Source organism: Pangasianodon hypophthalmus, chromosome 6 (assembly GCF_027358585.1).
Source record: "Pangasianodon hypophthalmus isolate fPanHyp1 chromosome 6, fPanHyp1.pri, whole genome shotgun sequence".
NCBI lineage: Eukaryota > Metazoa > Chordata > Actinopteri > Siluriformes > Pangasiidae > Pangasianodon > Pangasianodon hypophthalmus.
This window is the reverse complement of record NC_069715.1, coordinates 26,281,553-26,304,399: the sequence shown is the minus strand read 5'-3', so window position 1 is coordinate 26,304,399 and position 22,847 is coordinate 26,281,553. Positions and strand designations below refer to the sequence as shown.

Sequence of the window (22,847 nt, the reverse complement as noted above, 5' to 3'; positions counted from 1 at the left end):
TTTTGCCATTTTAGCTGTCAGTTCAGCAGCTGGTGTATCAAAACTACTGTCCACAAACGAAAACACAGCATGTTTTGTTCACTTCCTGCAATTGGGTTTAATCAGGGTTGTTCTCAATGCAGTTCAACCGCATTAGGGTTTATCTGAAAGCAGACCGAGGCGGTTGTTTATTGTTCCGCACTCGAGTGTTATTCCTGCGTTCTTACCTGCCTAAACTACATCTGTTTATTACTGGTTTACCCTATTTTTTACATCCTATTCATATCGTGTCTTTGGTTTTCGAGCCACTTAACTCTGTGAATGTTAATGTTTCACTTAGCAGGCTAAAGCCACACTCTCGTGTATATGGATGATTGATTCTAATTATGTGTCTAAACTAACTGTCTACGCTCTTTAGCCAGCAATATTGCCCTTCTCCAAGTCTCAAACTTGCAGGACCTCGTGTGTGACATAATTAAGTTCCGTCCAAGTTAATTCTCCACCCGGTTTAATGGTGCATTGAGAGCTATTTCTTTAGCTCTATTACCAGCGGGGTAAAGCGGCCCCATAGGGAATAGAGTTGAGAGTGCAGTAAAGCTTTGAACTTACCTGTTATAATGGTTTAGCTGTGTGTGATTGGATAATATCTGGAAAATTAGGTTTAATTTTTTCATGTCTAAACAAATGCTTGTTATTATTTTTCTTACTAGAAGCACATTAGACTTTCTGATTTTGAACACACCACTTATAATTAGATAGATGACATCTTGGGTTTATTGCTGTTGATTTTCTCTCATTTAGTTGAAGCTTGTGTGAGATAATGTTTCTTTCATCCAGTTCTTGGGTGCCAATTTAAAAGATGCTAGGTTTTATCAGTAAGTTTTGCATTGTGCTTTGTCTCTAAAGGCACAGATAACACTAGCTCATTAACGACATCGCACAAGAGCATGAAAATGACTTGGATCCTCAAACATACCAATAATGATAAAGTCAGCAAGCACAGTGAAGGTTATCTGTTGAAAGTAGATGAAAGGTGTCGATAAGCATTTGCAACTGTAATGAAGCTAGAACTAGCTTTAGATGTTTAGTCTCTGTCTTGAACTAGCTTTAGATGTTTAGTCTGTCTCGAACTAGCTTTAGATGTTTCATCTGTGTATAGAACTAGCTTTAGATGTTTAGTCTGTGTCTCGAACTAGCTTTAGATGTTTAGTCTGTGTCTAGAAATAGCTTTACATGTTTAGTCTGTGTCTCGAACTAGCTTTAGATGTTTAGTCTCTGTCTTGAACTAGCTTTAGATGTTTAGTCTCTGTCTTGAACTAGCTTTAGATGTTTAGTCTCTGTCTTGGACTAGCTTTAGATGTTTAGTCTGTGTCCAGAACTAGCTTTAGATGTTTAGTCTGTGTCTAGAACTAACATTTGACATTTAGTCTGTGTCCAGAACTAGCTTTACATGTTTAGTCTGTGTCTAGAAATAGCTTTACATGTTTAGTCTGTGTCTAGAACTAGTTTTAGATGTTTAGTCTGTGTCTCAAACTAGCTTTTGATGTTTAGTCTGTGTCTCGAACTAGCTTTTGATGTTTCATCTGTGTGTAGAACTAGCTTTAGATGTTTAGTCAGTGTCTAGAAATAGCTTTGAATGTTTAGCTTGAGTTTAGACCTGGCTTTCTTTGCTTTGTTTATGTTTAGGACTGGCCGTTGGATGTTTAGTCTGCACCAATATTTATTCTCTGTGTGGAGCTGGCTCTGAAATTTCTCTGGGTCTACGACATGGTCTCTTTCAGAATCTGTCTCTGGCAGCAAGAGGCATCACAAAATGCAATGTAATAAAATGTAATGTTTCAACTACACGTTGTATGCAGAGCCTCTATTCCTCCTCAAGATGACAAGTCCATAATTTCAGATTTATATTCCGAAGCATCACATCAATTTGTTTAGAGATACAGTACATAAGATAGTGATGGTTTCACCTCCTTTCAGATTTTGGTGTCAGCAAGGTGTCAGAGCGAGTCTTCAGCAAAAGGATTATCAATCTGCTGATTTCTGCTTTCCACTCATCTTGGCCTGTGGCGTTATTATGCATTCCTGCATTCGGTGCAAAAACACGGGCGCTCAGGTGTTACTTTAATCTAAACCTATCAGAGTCTTTCCATAAAAGGCACAGTTGCTCATTTAACCTTGCCTGTCTTCCCCTTTCTGTTTTGCAGGGTGAAACTACACATGAAGCATGGAGTCTCACATTAACCTTCAGTGCAACATGGCGTTCAACAAGAGGCACATTCGATTTTCACACACACACACACACACACACACACACACACACACACACACACACACACACACACACACACAGGCACACACTTTCAGTCTGTACAGGGCCATTTTGGTGTTGCAAATATCTGTGCAACTTCTATTGCTTAAAATCAGAAAGTAGCAATTAACAATTGATATGTATTTTAAAATTTTTGGATTTTGTGCATTGACAAAGAGAGCGAATGCTGTTTGCCTTTTTCCTGGTTCTAGAGTGATGTTAAATATCAAACCCATCACTTGCTGATTTTTCTCCGCTTTCATTTCTGTTAACGGGTTAAGTTCTTGTTTTATAATCTGACTGTTTTTCCAATTTTCTTAAACAGCACGAATAGAAATAACCTCAGACATTCTAGTAGCCTAGCCTCATTTCAACAGCATCATTGGCTTCCTGTCTTCATCACAAAGACTAAACAGAAAAGCTGTTTGAAGGCCACTGGCTCTGACAAGCTCCCAGCTCCACCACTGACACCAGCTCCCTCCACTCTGCATGCAGAGCCTTGCCTCATGTTCCACCTCACACCTAATGGAAAGTGAAGAGCTTAAGAGCAGAACCAGCAAGGAAGCTGCCATCAGTGTATCCAGGATAGTCAGTCTCTCTTTCTTTCCCTCGTCTTCTCCACCAGCGCACCAGCTCAGACTAATTAAGGCCTGCCCATGAACCAACATGTACCTGTCAGCATGTAGCTGTTTCTGCAAACTCAATGACTTGGGGGAGAAATTTGGTTGAATTCCAGTTAAGCTTGTACAAATTGCAAGTGGTTCACAGGACACACCCAGGTTTCTCTTTGTCCTTACAGTATTATGGTGAAGTACAACTTCTCAATCAAAGTCAACTGTGATACTGTGAGGGGGAATCTGTTATGAATCTTGTATGCTGGGCTTTTTTTTTAAACAATGGTTCTTGACTTGGAACATGTTCAGTGCCAAATAGATTGATATGTTTTTCCACAAATGGATTAATTGTGCCAGTCAGTTATTATGAACATGCTTTAAATAATAAAATGATTTGTCATTAAAATCTCATCTGCTACTGTGATCAGTTTTACGTAGTCTTCCATTTTGACATATGCTCAAATCCACTGTATGCTCTATAAACATTCAGTAGAGACGTGCAGCAGCATGGTTTGTATCCCAGCTCTCAAAACAATTATGTCTCTTTATATACCCTTTCTATCGCTAGCAGCCATCCCTGTGGCTCGGACGATCGCTTAAAGTTTAATGACGACAGCTTCAGGGAAGCCTTTATTTCCCTTCCACTTGTGTTTGTCTCATGATTTGCTAAAATTTAACATCTGGCAAGTGTACTGGGATTAATAAAAAGGAAACAGCAGACTTTAACCACTTCAGTAAGTCAAAGTCTAGTTCTGAAAATTTAATTCAGGTCTAGATTAGGTTTTGCTTGTCTTTCCAGCTAAATTTGGATATTTTCTTTGGGTCTAAATATGGCTCCGTATGTTTGTCTTGTATGTAAAGCTGGAATTTGACCTTTATTTTGGGTCTGGATATGACATTGGAGTAGAGTGTTTAGTCATAATTGGAATAATTAACTATTCTTAACAATGCACAATGGACCATGCTGTTATAGATGAATAATCAGTGACAGAGTGGTGTAATGCCCTCAGTGTTTTACTCTTCTTATACCACAACAATTTTCCAATGATTACAACTTTTTAGTTATTAATAATTGGCATGTCATGCTTTTTAACCATTTTTAGTTACATTTAATATTGCGGGAACGTCCGTGAAGCAAGTTATCACTTTCATTACAGCAGCTATAAACAGCACCAGCTTCTTTATTTTTTCTGTCTCGTGACGTTAAAAACACAAAGCAACACAGTTTGTCATATTTCAGAGAAACCAGGAAGTGCAAAGTCATCTGTCCTGAAGAGTTTCTTGTGACTGACACTGGAGACTCCTTCCATAAATGTTAAATAAACATCTCATTACAGAAAGCTTCAACATACTCATGATTATTTTTTTCTTTTTTAAAAAAACACACATTTTTAAATCTGCCATAGATTATGTAGATCACCTGCCATACAAGTCCCTGTGAATGAGTTGTTACTATAAAAACCATAACATAGTAAAACAATCATTTGAATTATAGCCAGAGCTGTCAGAGTTGCTGTCAAATTAAAATTAATCAACACCTTCTAACCAAACAGAATTGAGAATTTAACAGTGCTGTGGTATAAAAATGTATCTACATCGTATCTCTTGTAACTTCTATCATGACCTTTAACATGATCAGCCACCTGAGATTCATTATTTTCCATCTTTAACAACTAAACAGCTACAGACCTGACACCAAAAGGCACTAGATTATCAGAGTGTGAGGCACATGCTAGCCCCTGGCTCACAGCATTGATGTTTTCTAAAAAGAAACGTCTCTTTCTGCCAGAACAAAGAGCGAACATTCCTCCCATTTTCTTGTCCTAAGGGTAGAAGTGTGCATTTTGTATGGAAAGACCAAGCGATCAATAAAACAAGCTTTGCTAAGCATGGGACAGAGCGACTATCTGTAAACGTGGCACATGCTTTATGAAATGCAATATCTTCAAAAATGGATTCTGAGCTAGTGGCTGTGGAAAGACTTCAGGGTTTAGTTCACCATGAGGGCAAACGGTTAGTTTAAAAATCAGGTTCTGAAACCCTCTTTTGCTGCTTCAGATATTCGTATGCAGGAAACATATTGTATTTTGGAGCATTATATATATACATATATATATATATATATATATATATATATATATATATATATATATATATATATATATATATATACAACCTTCATAGCTCTGCTTTAAATTGATATCTCAAACATATATACTCCCCCTTTTTATTTAATATATTTTTTTTAATCTGATCATACACTGTACATTGATAAATGGACACACCATGAAGCACTGACCTTTCTTTAAAGCCATGTGTGTGTGTTTGGGGGGGTTGTATATATACGTATATTTACAAACCATTCAATGTACAATCCATTCAATCAAAAAAAAATAGTGTACTGTAGATTTACTGCATGGGATTAGCACGCAGATAGATCATAAGATCAGACAGTGATTTATTTTTTTAATAAAGATGACTACATTAAAAATAGGTTTTCCCACTTTCTTTTAAAATGTAATATTTTACTATTGTTGGCTTACATAGTAGAGTGTTCCAATTAAAACCTAATTTGTGGCTGTTGTATCTGAGGCACCACATGAATCATATCACATGAATTAGCACCCACTGATTTAGCTCAATCTTATTACTGCATGTAAAATACGGGTCAAATTAGTATATGGTAGTCATCAGCATTGCGGAGGGCATAAAATATAGCCTACACACTTTAATTATGTGAGCAGCGCTGAATAATCATTATTTAAATATTGAAATAATAGGGTTATTTCAAGTAGCAAATTATGAAACTGCATATTTGACCGTTCTTGCAAACTGTGCAGTTACGAAAGCTGAAGGCAAAACTTGCAGATGCGTGTCATCTATATACCTAAATCAAGGATTGTGTTTGTGCTAACAATGTCAACTTTTATGCTCAAACAATTAACTGAGCTAGGCATTACAAAAGGTTATTCACTAAATGAATTAATGGAATAAACTGAGCAGAAAATGAAGAGGTGGACGATACAGTCAGCACTTCGATATGCACTTCGGTGTATTGGAGAAACCACCACAAAAATGACCTTTGCCCCTGAGCCTCGGTAAGGACCACAAATTAATTTTGTTGTATTGATTCATGAGTCAATCAGACTGAAAAAAAAATTTAAATTCTACATGCATGAAAGAGTTAATGTTTTAGTGCTGACCAGAATTAAAGGGGTTCCAGGGATCTATTTAATAATTAAACATTATTATTATTATTATTATTATTATTATTACTGTTGTTGTTGTTGTTGTTGTAGGAAAAATATTTATTTATTTATTTATTTATATAAATGCATTTATATATTTATGTATATAGGCTTTGATGTATTATTTCTAAATATTAATTTATATTTATTTATATTTTTATTTATAGAGAAAACTCTTAACTGTCATAGTTCTAGTTGTTATAGTTTTTTTTAGTATTTATGTGTTTTTGTAGTATTTATGTTATAGTTTTTTTATGTATCTACACTATATAGCCAAAAGTATGCGGATGCCTGATCATCACACCCATACGTGCATTTTCAATATGCCATTCCAAAGCTTTGCTGCTATAATAACCTCCACTCTTCTGTAAAGGCTTTCCACTAGATTTTGGTGTGTGGATGTGAGGATTTGTGCTCATTCAGCCACAAGAGCACTAGTCAGGTCAGGTGATGTTGGGCGAGGAGGCCTGGGGTGCAGTCAGCGTTGTTCACAGGGTCACTGTCATGCTGGAACAGATTTGGGCCTGTTAGTTCCAGTGAGGGGAGATTTTAATGCTACACCAAACAAAGGCATTCTATACAACTGTGTGATTTCAACTTGGTGGTAGGAGTTTGGCAAAGAACCACATATGGGTGTGATGGTCAGGTGTCCACATAATTTTGGCCATATGGTGTAGTTTCTTGTAAGCTTAAATAATCATAAACAGGAAGTGTTGTTCATAATTTTATCCATAAAAACTTGAAAATACTAGTAATTAACTGAGATTATCATATTTACTATATGTATTTAATATTGGCCTGAAATGGCATTTCATAGTTTTTGAGTATATTTACAACCCTAAACACACATGTCCATGTAACATATTGTGGTTACATCAAACTTTCAGACAATGATATAATGACATGTAGGCAGAGATATCGTTCTGTATATTGCTAGAGCTTACTGATGGAATCAAGTCTGTAAAATTAAAATGCACAAAAAATTAGCAAACTTCAACTGGACAGTGGAAGTGCTCCTTTAAATAGGCAGTGAATGATACGTTGAGATTGAATATGATTGTATGGGGTCCGAGTACAGACTACTCCGAACAACTCGCCAAACCAGGAGCCATTCTCAGCTTCAAGTCAACATGGAAGACGTCATTACAGGAAAACAACACAAGCGTCAGTATTAGGCTTCACCTGAAAATGTGCTACATTTGCAATACACACCTCAAAGCTCGAGTACCTAGCATAACATCACTAGCTTGCCCCTTTGTCTGCCTATTCTCTGATCATTACCCTTTGGTCTGTCTAATAAAACTGTACACTTGCTTCATAATCTGCTGACATCATGCTTGAATAGCTAATTGTACTAATTTTATATTAATTAGAAGAGCTGCTTTTTTTAAACCACTGCAAAATATTTAGCAACCCCTGCTCTAGGAATATTGCATTACTGTGCACTTTTTCTCACTCGTTTGCAATATAAGTTTGTTTTTAGCTCTATTGTGACCTGACACGACAAATGCACTGCTGTTTCACTATTTTGAGCTTTCAGATTTTATATAGCTGATTTCATCTGTTTAAACATTTACTAAATGGTTATTGCCCTCGTTTTTACTTCAGGCTCATTATTTAGCCCACATTTTATAGGCAGGTCATGACTGCTATGGAAAAGTAATATAAACTAATATGAATTGTAAAACACAGCCCAGGGTGTCATATAGCACAGGCCTGAATACAAAGCATAAAAGCAAACTAAGATGAAAAGTGTCCACTGAATTGTTCTTTCGGCTTTTATTGTGATTCAGTAGGGGTGGAGCAGGCCAGTCTTCATTAAAGCGTTCCGCTCCGGAGCACCTCCGACTGGTCCGTGCCAACCCGAGGCTATTTCACTTCCTCCGCTCCCTATGTGCACTGTGATTAGCGCTGTTTACAGCGAGAGGGAAACAATAACACCGGCTTTGTGGCGAGAGGTGCTGTGAAGATAAGTCATCTTTAATTCTGAGAGGTTCTCGTCGCCACTGTAGAATTGTTAAACTGGATATAAGACCACACATGCCCTAGGAATAGAAGAACTCAAGAACAAAATTTCAATTGTGTTTCCTTTCCACACCAATGAGCATCATACAAACTGCATGTTGAAACTGGAATTTAGTTTGGCACACGGTTTTATTCAAATCCAATGCTGAGAGTTAAAGGAAATCTCCACCCTGAAACACATTAAATATGCTTATTTTGAAACAGTGATTTTGGTGCTAATTTGTTGGTTGGTGCTATACTTTCGTTCCTGTTAGAAGTTAGTAATTGTGTGTTGCTCTTATTTCCCACATTAGTTTACTGTTGTTGGTATGAAACTTAGGGAAAACTAAATGATCGGTCAAAATGGCTAAGTGACCCAATATGCTGGATAATTACTTCTCAAAGAAAACAAAAACAGATATTGCTGATGGAGGACAGGTAATTGAGCAGACAAGTGACATTCATTCTGAAGATGAGAATCCCACCCCAGTGCCGATTTCAGCTCCGCTGCAATTTGGAAAGGTTAGCCAAGCCTCCACAGACAACCCGCCACCTGAGCGAGATCCAGTTCACAGACCAAAAACATAGGCAAACTTTACTGAGATTGGGCCATATCAGCCAGTAATTTCATTTCCAGTAACTGATGGCAGAAAGTTCAGGAAAGAATGGTATGTGATTTACGACTGGCTCGAACATAGTCCCACCATTGATCAGGGTTTTTGTTTCATCTGTCACGCATTTGGTGGCAACGAGTCCAAGACAGATACATTCCAAGTGACTGGATTTGGCAACTGGAAAAAAGCCACTGAAAAAATTCAATGGATATCAGACAAGCAGTGTGCACATTTCTGCAGGGTTAAAAATGAAACTCACTGAGTGGTTAAGAAATGCCACTCAAATCAGCAGTGAACATGCAAAGAGAGTGGATGAGAACAGAGAATATCTGAAAAAAATATGTGAAACTTTGCTCCTCTGTTGTCACTCGTGTACTGCTCTTCATGGTCACGATGAAATCAGAAAATCTTGGAAATTTCTTACAGTTGATGGATTTAAGGATAGAAAACTAAAAAACTAATTCCCTGACTTTTCAAAAAGAGAAAGAGGTCATTTAATTATGTTCATAGCAGCACCGGAATGAGTTGTTCAACATAATGGCCAGTCAGGATAAAAGTGACATCATACAGAAAGAGCATGAAGCCAAAATTTTTGCCCTTATTGCAGATGAAACGCAAGACATAAGTAGGCATGAGCAAGTTGCAGTGGCTTGAAGATATGTCAACAGAGACCTTGTTGTGCATGAATCATTCATTGGATTTTATGGGACTGACAAAACAGATGGTGAGTCTTTGGCCCTACTTTAAAGAATGTACTGATGAGCCTCAATCTTGATATCTGCAACATGACAGCACAATGTTACGACGGTGCTGCGAGCATGCGAAGAACCGACCGCAGTGTAGCTACACGCATTTTAAGTGAAAATCCACTGGTGCCGTATGTCAGTTGTCACTTGCATATTGTCAGCCTCTGCATTGTGGATGTCTCTGCATTGTGCATTGTGGATGGATGTCACACCACTACAGCTGTGAGACACATGCTGACCAATGGTTTGAGTCTTTGTGAAAACAGAGCAGCAACTCAAGATGGAGCTGCCGCGCAGAGGCTCTCAGGGCCATACTCGATAACTTTGAGACTATCGTTGACACTCTAAGTGAAATTTCAGAGAAGGAAATGATGAGCGAGTCAGGGGACAGGCAGATAGCCTGCTGACATCAGTCACTGATTTCACTCTTTTGTTCCCTTGCATATTGATGTGACGAGTTCTCATACAGTGCAATGTACTGTTCAAAGCGCTACAGTCATCCACTTTACATTGTGCTACTGTGAAAAGCCTAGCGTCTAGCACAGTCTCTGATCTCTTAGCAATGACAACTGATCACCACTTTCAGCAGCTTTGGAAGTTCACAGTCGAGTTGTGCGATAAGAACAACTACCATGACCCTCAACGTCCATAGAGGAGAACAAGCAAAGCAACAGAGCCTGGACTGAATGTAGCCTCAGCCCAGGAATATTACAAGGAATAGCATTTCGGTGTACTGGATCAAACTATTAATGAGATATGTGAGCGGTTTCAGGAAAATAACACTGACACTTTGACTGTGCTTAACAACATTCTCAGCTCTAGTACGCGCACCGAAGGGGACCTGACATTTATTTGTCGCTGCTATGGATTTCCAGAAGCGGACACAAATGCAAAACTGTTACTTTCAGCACTATGTCACCAGGAGAAGCGAGTTTCGATCAACGATTGGCACTGTTCAAAGAGTCAAAGCTAGGCCACAGTCTGGTAAATGTTGCCAACCTCTTTAATTCCTGACTGTGGCAATGAACAGCGCATCATGCGAAAGAAAATTTTCTTGTTTGTGCCGATTGAAAACCTACATGAGAAACTCCCTGAGCCAGGAGAGACTCTTGGACATTGCGGTACTGAACATCAAGCGGCTCGAGTAGATTTGGATAAAACAGTTAATCGATTTTGATTGTGCCTGGTGGACGCCGTTTAGCCCTGTGCTAAGGGAGGACATTGTTTTGATACTTATATTTGTTTGGGTTAATAATTCAGCGAATAATTTGCAGGTACAAAAAGACTCTTGATTTTTGTGCAGATTTTTTTCTTGCCTTCTCCCAGACTTAAGAAAAAATGTCGCCCATGTCGACAGATATGGAATACATAAATATCAGGCATGTATCTCTCTCTGTGCCACTGCTTTCCTTGTAATAATTCATTATTCGGAGTTAGTTCATATGCAAATAATGTAACTCTGATGCTTTGCTATTAGCTCGATGTGCTCGGCTTACCCAGAACCCCCAACCCCCCCTTTCGTATTTCTGTCTCATGCTTTGCCATTATGCATGATTAATTATCTGCCTATAGTGGCTCTCAGTGCTGGGCCATGGTAATTAAAAGATAATGATTGGCCCTTTTGAGCCTAACAAATAAAGATGCAGGAGCTCATCTGTGATATCAGCCTACTCAATAAAATATTAGACCTTGTGTGTGCAAAAAAAGGAAATTTTTAATGCACACAGGGCCTGGCCTGCTTCTCTCTCTCTCTCTCTCTCTCTCTCTCTCTCTCTCTCTCTCTCTAGAGAGTGTGAGCTCTCCTCACTACTGCTTTCTCTGCAAAAAAAAAAAAAAAATCACATTTGTACAACAGCTCCTAATGAACACGGGCGTGCTGCTACACTTCCGCTACCCTCCACAATGCTCTTTTGTTAATTACATGAAATTACAAGGATATGTGAGATATAAATCCATGCTCTTTCAGAAAAAAAAAAAAGTCACTCAATGTAATTTTGGTGCCTTACAAGGAGTTGCAAGGGTTAAGGTACTCCAGTACCTCGACAGTCCTGGGATTTGAGCTCACAGCATTCTGGTGATTATTACAGAACCTTCAAGTAGCTACCTTTACAGAAATGTTACATGGCATTCACATATAAAATTCACAAGAAATTACAATTACTTCACTTGTTGTTTCTTCCATTTTTTCCCCCTGTAATGGATGTGTTTTTATTTTTCATGTGTGATATATATACAGTACTGTGCAAAAGTCTTTTTTTTAGTAAAAACTTTGTTATAGATTTTTATTTTATGACTTGAGTCAGTACAAAAAATATTTTAGATTTCCAAACATTAGTTTTCCAGCACAAAATTAAATGTTACAGAAAAACGTTTGTATGTCAGTAAAGAAAGCAGCATATTACACAAGAGACAATTTTCAGACAAAAAAAACATAATGAAGGCTGCTGGGTTTCGCTGCAAAAATAAGAAGCAAGCGTGACAGTTAAAGTCTCCAGAAGAACTGTAGCTGCTTCTCCAAGATGCTCAGTAACACTTACCAGTTAACGTTCTTATAAAACTGCATATATTGAACCAGAGACTGATATATATATTTTTTAAAGCAAAGTCTCGTCACACCAAATATTGACTTTGTTTCATTTATTACTGTTTACTGCTTTTTATAGTATTTTTTTTTAAATATAGAAACATTTAGTTTCATTATTTTTGAAGGCATCTTTAGTCTACAGCATTTCTTTGCATGTGCCTAAGACTTTTGCACAGTACTGTATATATATATTACTCATATTTTTTAATGCGTGATTTTTACACATGGTGTTCACTTATTTTCACATGTTCATTTCTTCACACAAAGGACATCTGGTTTTATTTTTCAAGTGTGAGATTTATACATTTCATTTCTGTTCATGTTTCTTATTCATGTGATGTTAATTTTTGCCATGGGATTTCTCACACTATTCAATTATTTTCACATGTAACTAATATAATGCAATTTATTTTAAAAATTTTAAATTAACATTTCACATTCATTTTTCACATATAGAATATTTATCCATTTATTTTCACACTTGGATTGCATTTGTCATTTCATTTTTCCCCATGTGTGATTTCTCACATGAAGTGCATAGAGATTAATTTTTCAGATTTGATTTTCTCACACTAGTAATTTTCACGTGATCACACATGATTCACATAATCATGTGAAAGTTATATGTGAAATGTGATGTTTCTGTAAAGGTAGCATCTACCTAATTTCTTTAAAAAGCTAGCTAGCGCTGCTAAATAGCTAAACATTATATAAAGTAATTAAAACCAAGCATTTGAAAGCTTGTATATATATATAAACCCTGTTTGCCTGGGGTTTTTATTTCCTCCACACTCTCTAGAGGATTTTCTGAGAAATATCTCCATGCCAGTGGAGTATGATGTATGTATATAATCGGAGGGGCTTGAACAGCACAAGGTTTTGTGTGTGCGTGTGTGTGTGTGTGTGAGATCACTCTTAAACGGGGGGAGCAGGAAAGAGTCATGGAATGTTTTTACAATAGATAAATGAAGTGTGACAGGTAATCGCACGGCCGCAGAGCGTAGTCGAGCGGAGACTTATTAATGCCACCGTTTGACCACACATGACTGGCCCCATTACCAAGTGCAACACGGCTTGAATGAGAAATGATCGCACGTGAATGCAGCAGAAGTTTCGCCAGCAAACCGCACAGCCAGGCTGCAGCTACGAGCCTGAAGAAGAGAAATCCCAAAGGTTTAACGACAAGGTTTTAGGTTCTCAGCAGAAATGTTGAACACAAAGGAGCCGTGTATCTCCCCGGCATGCGTCATGTTCTCCAGAGAGTTTTTGTTCCATGAGATCGGCTCTCACTGTTCCGACAGTAGCATGTGCGCCAATTCACTAAGCAGTTCCCTATCAGGAGGAAACAGAGTGAGCCAAAATGCTTAACAAGTTTGTGTAGACAAAATGGAGATGAATCTTAAACAGGAAGTAAGTTTTTTTCTGTAGAGGAGATGCATAAACAATAATGATAGACATCTTACAAAGTGCTTGGTATGTTGGATCGACAGTACAAATATGCCAGCTTACATTTCACTCCCATCTTTGTCTGCTTTTTTTAATGATGGCTTGACTTTCTTCTTTTTTTAATCTTCTTTTCTCACCCCACATACTATAGATTGATTCCTGGCAGCAATCAATCCACCATTCCCGGTCGTCTGCTCTGCTCTAATAATGATTGCTGTTTTCTTGAGAAAGAGCAAGGCTATGTATTTATTTCTTTATTTATTATCCCAGATAGCACAGATTAAAACATACCCATGATGATGATTATGATGATGATGATGATGATGATAATTGCACAGTTCCCGGTAGTAAATAACTTACATTCTGAAACATAATTCAGAATCATGTGTCATCTCAGAAGAGAGTAATGAATGCTACTGTAATGAATCATATTAAAAGAAAGTGACCTTGTAAAGATGTTTTTTTTTTTTTTGAGTCACAGAAGTTAACTGAGAAAACCTCCTTTTTTCACATTTCTCATCTTCTGTTTCATATGGCTACACAGAAATGTAATGTTTAATGTACTGGCTTTTATTTTACTTTAATACCATACTACTTGTATAATAAGTAAGAAAGCATCTCACCAAAATCTCACATCACAAAAAGCCAAAATGCATGCATGAGGAAGTAACGAGCCTCAAAAGCACAAATGAATATTTGTTAAACACATTTTAAACATTTTGCTCAAAGAACATTGTTAACTGATAGAATAGTAGAAAATGAACAATTATATTCAGCATTCTTTAATATACAGTGGTTACTGAGGGAAACGCCACAAATTCATTTTGCATAATATGCAGGATTCATTCACGAAAAAAATACTAAGGTTAATGTTAAGGGTTAAGGGATCTTTTCACCTTTTTGTATAAATTCCTCAGTATGACATTTGATGTTTGATGCAAGTAGTGGGAAGTCCTACTTCTACTACCACTACTAAAATTCTAACTGCTACTACTACTATTACTGCTACTATTTATTTACTTATTATTACTTAATAATACGTATTTAAAAAATAATGCTGCAGCTCAGATGGAATGGATATTTTGCCTAAAACTCAACATAAGAAATTAATCCCAAAGCCCAAAGCCCAAAAACTCAACCCAAACACTAGGTTAAAAAAATGAAAACAATTATCCCATTAAATCTCTCTTTCTTTTTTAACCATATTCCTAACTTTATCAAATACATTATATATATATATATATATATATATATATATATATATATATATATATACTTTTTTTTTTTATCATATTTATATTGCATATATTATTTTCAGGTTATTTTTGCCTGTGAAACAAACATGCTAAAATTTACTAGTAACTAAATTAAATAAAATAAAAATGAAATAAAACAGCTTATTTCCACACCTGTGCATACACACCTGCCATCAGTAGGATCCCGAAGCATGTGTAAATTCTCCTAATATTGTTAACAACTGGGATAAATACAGAATATATAAAGACAAAGAAAAATGAGTTTTTCAGTGACATTGCAGTAAAATATTAAGGTTTAAAGGACATTGCTAAGTAATGAACAGAACATGAGGGTTTAAAAGATATAAATGGCGCTTTTTTTGACCCACTGACCCAATCAGAAACTCCGTATACTGACTCATTACTCATCCCAACTCCTTGGTTTTACCTCTGACTTCACCTCATTCTCTCCAATGACACAAAACTCTGTCATACAGCAACCGTTCCCCTGAACATCTGGCTGGATGACGCCATTTTCGACACAAAAGGAACCATGTGACAGCATGTCTGGCTGCTAGCTGATAGATGTGTATAAAAAGGAGGCGGTTTTGCTCCTCCACAGAGTGAAAGTTAGATTTATGACCTCGCGCTGGAGAGGAAGCAAGCATAGAAATGTGGCGCAGACGCAGACAGTGCTAATTAGCACATGGCCCATAATGGATCACTGTGATGGGTGGCGTGCAGTGTAGCGAGCTCGGCGCTAACAACAACTTCAAGGACCAGGCTCATGATAACTCAATTTCAACACTAATCAGAGTTACTCAGTTACACAGTTTTAACGCTACCTTTTTTGATAGTTATTGAAAAATTAGTTGCTCATTCCACAATTGGGCCACTATTTGCATCCCACTGATATTACATTTACAAATCTTTAAGTAACGTAATAGTAAAAGACATTTTAAACACAGGTATGGTTTCCATTACAGCAGCCTTTGTGCATGTTTCAGATAAATATCTTAGAAAACAGCACACTATAATTCCACCTTACTTGGAAATATAAGCATTAAAATATTTAAACTCATTGTTTTTTGCATTAATGTGTGAATACATCTTACGTCTCATGCTTTTTCATTAGACCTCCAGTATAGATTGTGAAAAACATACTTATTGTAGTTCCACTTAACCCCGTTACCTAAATACAGTGCATTCACTCCTATGAAATATCTGGAATATTTGTCACATGTTCAACCAAAAAAAAAAAAACGCATCATCAAAATTTTCTGAAGATAATGAGAAGAAGAAAAAGAAGTTTTCTCGTTCTTTTTTTCAGTGATATAGTGACAGTGACTGATGAGGTCACGTTGAACTTACAAACTGTTACTCAAATTATAGATTAAAAGTAAATTAGTACTATTATTACTAGGGTATTTGATCATTCCATGCAACAACAAACCCCTCAGCCCGGTTACTCATTTAAGCACAATCAAAAAGTTGAATTTTGAAGAGTTACAAGGGCTTAATGGCACAACTGAAATTATATTTCAATATTAAGAAGTTTACTTAATTATTTAATAATGATAATGCAAAAACAGTTCTTATTTTTCAAAAACTATAGGGGCAGTAATATAAAATACATAATGCAATGCATGTTAGTTGTTTAATAATGTGATATATATGGCATTACTACAACGTAAGCAAATTATAACCCAGAATTTTCCAACCTTCGGGGAGCCTGTGCCTACTGTCGTGTGTTCTGAGATGCTTTTTCGCTCAACACGGTTGTAAAGAGAGATTGAGTTACCATAGCCTTCCTGTCAGCTCTGGCCATTCTCGTCTTGACCTCTCTCACCAACAAAGCATTTCCACCTGCAGAGCTGTCGCTCACTGGATTTCACGATTCTGTTTAAACTGCTGTGTGTTAAACTCCCAGGAGATCAGCAGTTTCTGAAATGCTCAGAATACCAACAGCTATAGTATACCATGGTCAAAGTCACAGAGATCACATTTCCACCTCCATTCTGATGTTTGATCTGAACTGTATCTGTCTGATTGTATGCATCGCACTGCTGCCACATGATTGGCTGATTAGATAATTGCAGGAATAAGCAGGTGTACAAGAGTTCCTAATAAAGCGTATATCGACTTCATCATTGTTATGAAACACTATTATTTACTAGAGATCGGTGTTTGTTCTGCACATATCCTGTTGACTCAGGTGAAGTGGTCTGTAGTGGTGCACAAACAAGATAAAACTCATTTCCTTGCTACATTCCTTTTTCCTTTTTGGAGCAGAACCCATCAATTTTAATGTAACATTGGTTTTTTTTGACATTGTCATCTCTGCAGACTTGCGTACAGAAGTCTGTTTCGCACTTTGTGTCCTGTGGAATAAAAGACATATTTGCAGTTACAGTTCATTTTTTCCTGCACAATAGACACAGAGCACCATCCTCCACAAGGAGGCTCAAAAATATATTTCACATCCAAAAAAAACACCACCTATAACAGTGATAATAACGTGGTCCCTTATTCTCAGGATAACATTTTGGCACACAATTACAAGTCCATTTCTGGAGGAAATTTGGCTGGTGTGGGGAAGGTGATTGGTTTCTTATGCAGTGGGTGCTGGACCAATGGGCCATGGTAATTAAAGTAGTTTAATAACACTGGGAGAAATGTTTCCCTGCTGACTCACCTAGGATAAATATTTAATCATTCATTGTAATGATAATAGGAATACAATGTGCCAAGCACTCAATTGCTGCTCTTCGACAGAGACTTCTAACCTGCATGGTGCCATTAGGCCAAATGATAAATGAGACATAATGACACATTTTATTCTGGATTGCGATGAAAAAGAATTAGATTCCATGTATGATGTCTTATTTGATCTGTATTTGTTGAAATGGCAACATGTTGAAGTTGTTGGATGAATGTTTTAGCTTTTGTGTCAGGTTATTGAATGCACAGTTTTGCCGACTCTTTTCAGGGCCGTTTGAAGTCCCCAGATGACATCATAGATGACTTTACATATTCACTGGAGGATTTACTGAAGACACTTAAAAATATTGAATAGAATACAATAATAAGAATAGAAAATAGATTATAAGTTATTTCTTATAGACATGTCATCTTTTTGTATATTTACAAAATACTATAATTTCTTTTAAGAACTCAGAAAAAAAGAAGCAGTGGTAGTGAGCATTCAGCTAATAGGTATAAGGAAAAGTTTACAAATGGAATAACTAGCTTTTATTACTTGTAAAGGTTGCCACGAAGAGCGTTTAAAACGAGGAACAAATAAGCAGGTAGGTACAAACAATGATGATCAGTGACTGATCGTCGGGGACAATGGTGGTCAGTGATGGAGCTTTGAGAAATAATAGTGATTAATGATTGGTTGTTGGGAACAATGAACGGCCATTCAAACCATTGGGGATCAGTGATTGATCATTAGGAACATTGGTGTTCAGTGATTGGTCATTGAGAAACAAGGGTGATTAGGGGTTGGTCATGGGAAGAATAACGATCAGTGACTAGTCGTTGGGAAAAATAGTGGTCAGTGATTGGGTTTTGGTAACAACAGTGATCAGTAATTGGTCATTAGGAACATAGGCTAGGCTCTTTTTTGGAATAAAGTTGCCAAAGGAGTCAAAATCCTCACCAAATGTAATAACAAAAGTAACTAATTTGGCAACACTGAGAAGATATTCACTTTGGTTCTATTTTTGTACTGTTTGGGTTGTCCAGCTAAAGACAAAGATAGCATGTGACACCCTGATCGAATTTCCAATGACAAAACAGACAGGCTTGAGTGGACAGCACTAGAAAAATGATCATAAGTGGCTTGGGAACCGTAACGTAAACACATTAGTCACATTGTTCAAACCCTCCGTTGTTGCGTTCTCCCTCATGACTTCCTCCCAGCACATTGTGCTGCCAAGAAACCTCACTTCAATTTTTCTTCAATGCTTTCACCCATATAGACACAAGAGGGAGTTATGATCAATAGCATGCATTCGGGCATCATTATCCAGACACGTCCTCCGCTGCACTCAGCCACTTAAATCATAGGGTTGCGCCCTCGCAACCTCACGATCCCCTGTCACATTAAAGCCTGATTTATGAAGCTTTAATAGCGTCCAGCCCTTAATTAGCTGACAGTGCGAAAGTGCGGACCTCATCAAGCCTGGGCTGTCCGTCTGCAAATGAGGAGCTCGGTCTTTCAACGCCCGTCTCTCTAAATCACCCATATCAAGAGGAAATCCAACACAAAAGACACTTGCTGTAACAGCATGAGTCGTTAGGCCATAGTTAAACCCTCAGGCTCTGATGAGCTCAGTGGAGATTTTGTCTGATTTTCAGGCTCTAGACTGCATGTGCAGCATTTCTCTACCAACGTGGATCCTAGTAATGAACGGCTTTGTGTTGTGATGGGTCAGCTTGAAGAAACACTGTAGTCTTTTAAGTGTTGAGCACAATCTATGGTGCCCGATTCAGTCTAATCTACTTCATTTAAGGTCAGTATGAAAGAAGCTTGTCAAAGTTTATCCAACGGCGGAGATGATCCCCCTTAATTAAACCAACCCCCCTTTTGCACCCCCATCATCTGTGTTTGGCGCCTAATCCATTCCAGCTCACATGGAAGCCCAGGCCATCATTAGTGAACTCAATTTGGGCTGGGTAATGGAGCAGCTTGGTCTAACAAGTCGTTTCGCAGCAGTAGTACCCTGAAGAGAGAGTGGATGTATTACGGCTGTGCCGCGTCGCTTACTCATTAGCTCAGCACGGACTTATTGCAGTGAAGCACACGTGAAATGCACCCAGTACCCTCCGTTATACTGGAACGGCTGATAAATTGCATAATAACCAGATTAGCCATATGTCACGCTAAGCCTTTGGCAAAAGCCAGGGGGATTGGGATGATTCTCCATTCCTGCGGAAATGAGGAACCTATAAATAGCAGATTGTGAAGCTCAATCCGTCTAGTCCAAAGAGAAACGCTTGCATCGTTCTAAAAGCAGGGACATCCAAGATTCATCTGTTAACACATACGCTGTGTCTTCTCTACAAATAATAATACCAGAGGGTTGTTAAAATGTTGATACAAACGCAGTGGTTTTATTTGTCATTTCACTTTTAATGTAATTTCCTCGCCACAGCGGGTTATTTTAGTCTGGCTTGCAAATGTTCTGTGTCTCCATTGATAACAACGATAATTTGAATTGCCGTCACTGCACTGGTAAACACAACTGCAGCGGATGTTTTCTGGGTCATTTACTTGGTATTTTCTTCTGAGCTCGGAGCTCATCTTGTCTTGGATGGTGAACAATAGAGAATTCTCCGCTTCTGAATGATGAAGAAAACAGTCAGCGGCTACAATTGGATATTGGCAGGAGGCTCGCGGTTTGGAAAGCAATTACACTAAAGTCTAGAAAGTAGAGCTGGCCATAAGTATGACCCCCGAGAGACAGCGTTCATGGGCTGCTTGCGGGCAATTCAGCAGGACTCTTTCACACTTCCAATAATTGTCATTACCCTTGCGTCACACATGTCACTTATTTGTGGCGGAGAATATAGACCCGAAGACCAGAGAGGGCCAAGTGCTAAGAGCTGTTCAATTTTTTGTTGGAGAATAGATGAGATTAAATTAGACAAACATGTCTGGCATCAACAAAGCTGGATTTTGTGTGGGTGCACGTGTGAGGGAATGAGTCATTTCTGAAAAAGAGGGAAGTGTGTTATGATAAAATGCTTGAGATGAACATCCAGGAATGACATTTGATAATAATAATGTTATTTCCGGAATTATCAGGACCATTCATGATAATGGCTAAAAATTATTGCATAAGATAAACATTACACCCAAGGATTACCCAAGGTTTTCCACTCATGGCTTTAACAAAATCACAAAAACTGTCTCTATAAACTATTGTTGCCACATTTTGCTGCTGTGGATGGACCCGCATTGCGATTATGCCAAAGATTTACTCTTTCTTCAATGGATTCTGTAGACTTGTACCTAAGAACTGCTGCTGTAATAATAAAGTCTCTGGTGCTCATTCTTTTTAGCACATTTGGTACTGGATTGACTTATAGTGTACAATTGGAGATGGGTAAGGATTTATAATCCCACAATCTGGCATCACCCAGAAGAGGATGGGTTCCCTTTTGAATAGGGGTCTAACGATACAGTCAATCTGATCTTGATCTGGTCACAGTTCAATTCGATTCACAATACTGTCTTCACAATTCAATTCAATTTGGTTCTAAGAATGTTTTGTACAAAATTTTAATGAAGAAAAATTTTAACAGAAAAAACTTATTTCTGAATCATAAACAATGCAAACCAATGTGCATTTTTGTCCGTATAAAACTAATTAAATTTTTTAAAAAATGCTACAAACATGTTTAATATTGTAAACAAAATGTACTACACGGTCACCATATCTTAAAATAAATAAAGTAATCTAAAAATAAAGTAATCTAATAAATCTAATAAATAAAATAATCTAAAAAACTGATTGAATAAACATAGTCTCTGACCCAGAGAAAATAATCAGTTGAAACATAATGAACTCTATAGCAGGTCCTGAAGTGTCATTTTAACCATAAATAGAGCTCCAAAGTCGACTAAAATGCCTAACTTCTGTGGCCTCTTTCTTGGGCTCTGTAGACTGATGGCATGGGGCTGGTGTTGTTTGAAAGCTACTGAAGAGCTCTTTTTAAAGGTTATAATGTGGGTGTGTAAACATACTGTATAACCTAGAATGCTCGTCAGTCATTGTGATCAGGAGCTAGCAGTCACTTTCCAAGTGCAGATAATTCCTAGTAATGGTGCAGACTTGCCATGAAAGAATGCAATCATATGACCAGCGTCCTCTCTATATATTTTAACTCTATGGGTTGATCAGATTGGGACCTCTGGTGTTCAAAAAGCGCATAATTTTAAATTAAATAAAAAGTTTTTTTTAGATGCATAATTAGTAGAATGCTGAATCACACAATGTGAATGGCAGATTTACACAATGCACACAGTTATATTTTTGCATCACAATGCATCATGTCATGATGCATCATTACATCCCTACTTTTTGGTGCTCTTAAAGTTTCTTAGGGAGTTATTCTTGCCCCTCTTGCACCTGGCTTGATCATTAGGGATCTAAATCTATATCCAGATTCCTATAAAGCTTCTTTGTGACTATTTTTAAAAGTGCTATACAAATAAAATCAAAAAGAACATAGATTTTTGTTGACATAAGGTTGTGTTATGACACTTTCTGAACTGACTTATGTTTAAATGTCATAACAGACTTTGTAGCTCAGCGTACTTCTGCCATGTCAGATTCACATAATGGTGATGATATGACATGTCAAACATCAAAATCAGATTGTTACGACATTCTAAATTAAGTCAGATAAAAATATGTCCTAACCAGGGCTCCGACTCGATCTGTATTTTGCCAGGAACCAAAACCGCAACAGAAAAACTTTCTTTTGCAGAAGAGAAATGTAATGATTTCAAATCTTTGTTATCAGTTATGAGTGTTATTTCTTTATTCAGTGTTGCCCGCTAGTGTATTGTTTATGTCTTACCACTAACACTCAAATGTTTTTGGATCATCACACCTTGCAAGATTTCATATTGATTTCAACACCATTGAGGGTTTTAGCTCAATGTAGATGTAAAAGTAAATTTAATGGATCACTTTACTCATGCTGTGCAGCACAGGCTACAATGTTACATGACATTAGTTCAAAGAAAATTCAACTTACTATAAACATTTCCTCAGCATAAGACCTCCTTTTAGTTTAAAATTTGGTAGACACATAATTAAGCCTGTTTGCTGTTGTGCTGCACTCGTGAGAATGAGAAGACAAACAGCCTAGTTAACCCAGAGTAGGGATAGGCATCTAGACAGCTAGCATGTCTATGCATTTTTAAAAAGGAAATTTGCTATCTCTATAAACAACATGCAACATTGCATTTGGCATTATATGGCATTTGGCATTGCATTATTTTGATAATAACAAACTCCGGGAAATAATTTTAAGCTATTTCATATGTT

General features: G+C 37.4%; 1 protein-coding gene across 1 annotated transcript in view; it reads left to right on the top strand.

The window, feature by feature from the left end:
• cd276 (CD276 molecule) overlaps nt 1–3,325 on the top strand; it is a 95,001-nt gene extending 91,676 nt beyond the window's left edge. Inside the window, exon 8 of the mRNA XM_026914215.3 lies at nt 2,184–3,325. The gene's annotated coding sequence lies outside the window, so the exon portion shown is untranslated. The remainder of the gene's footprint in view (nt 1–2,183) is intronic.
• The last annotated feature ends 19,522 nt before the right edge of the window (nt 3,326–22,847 follow it).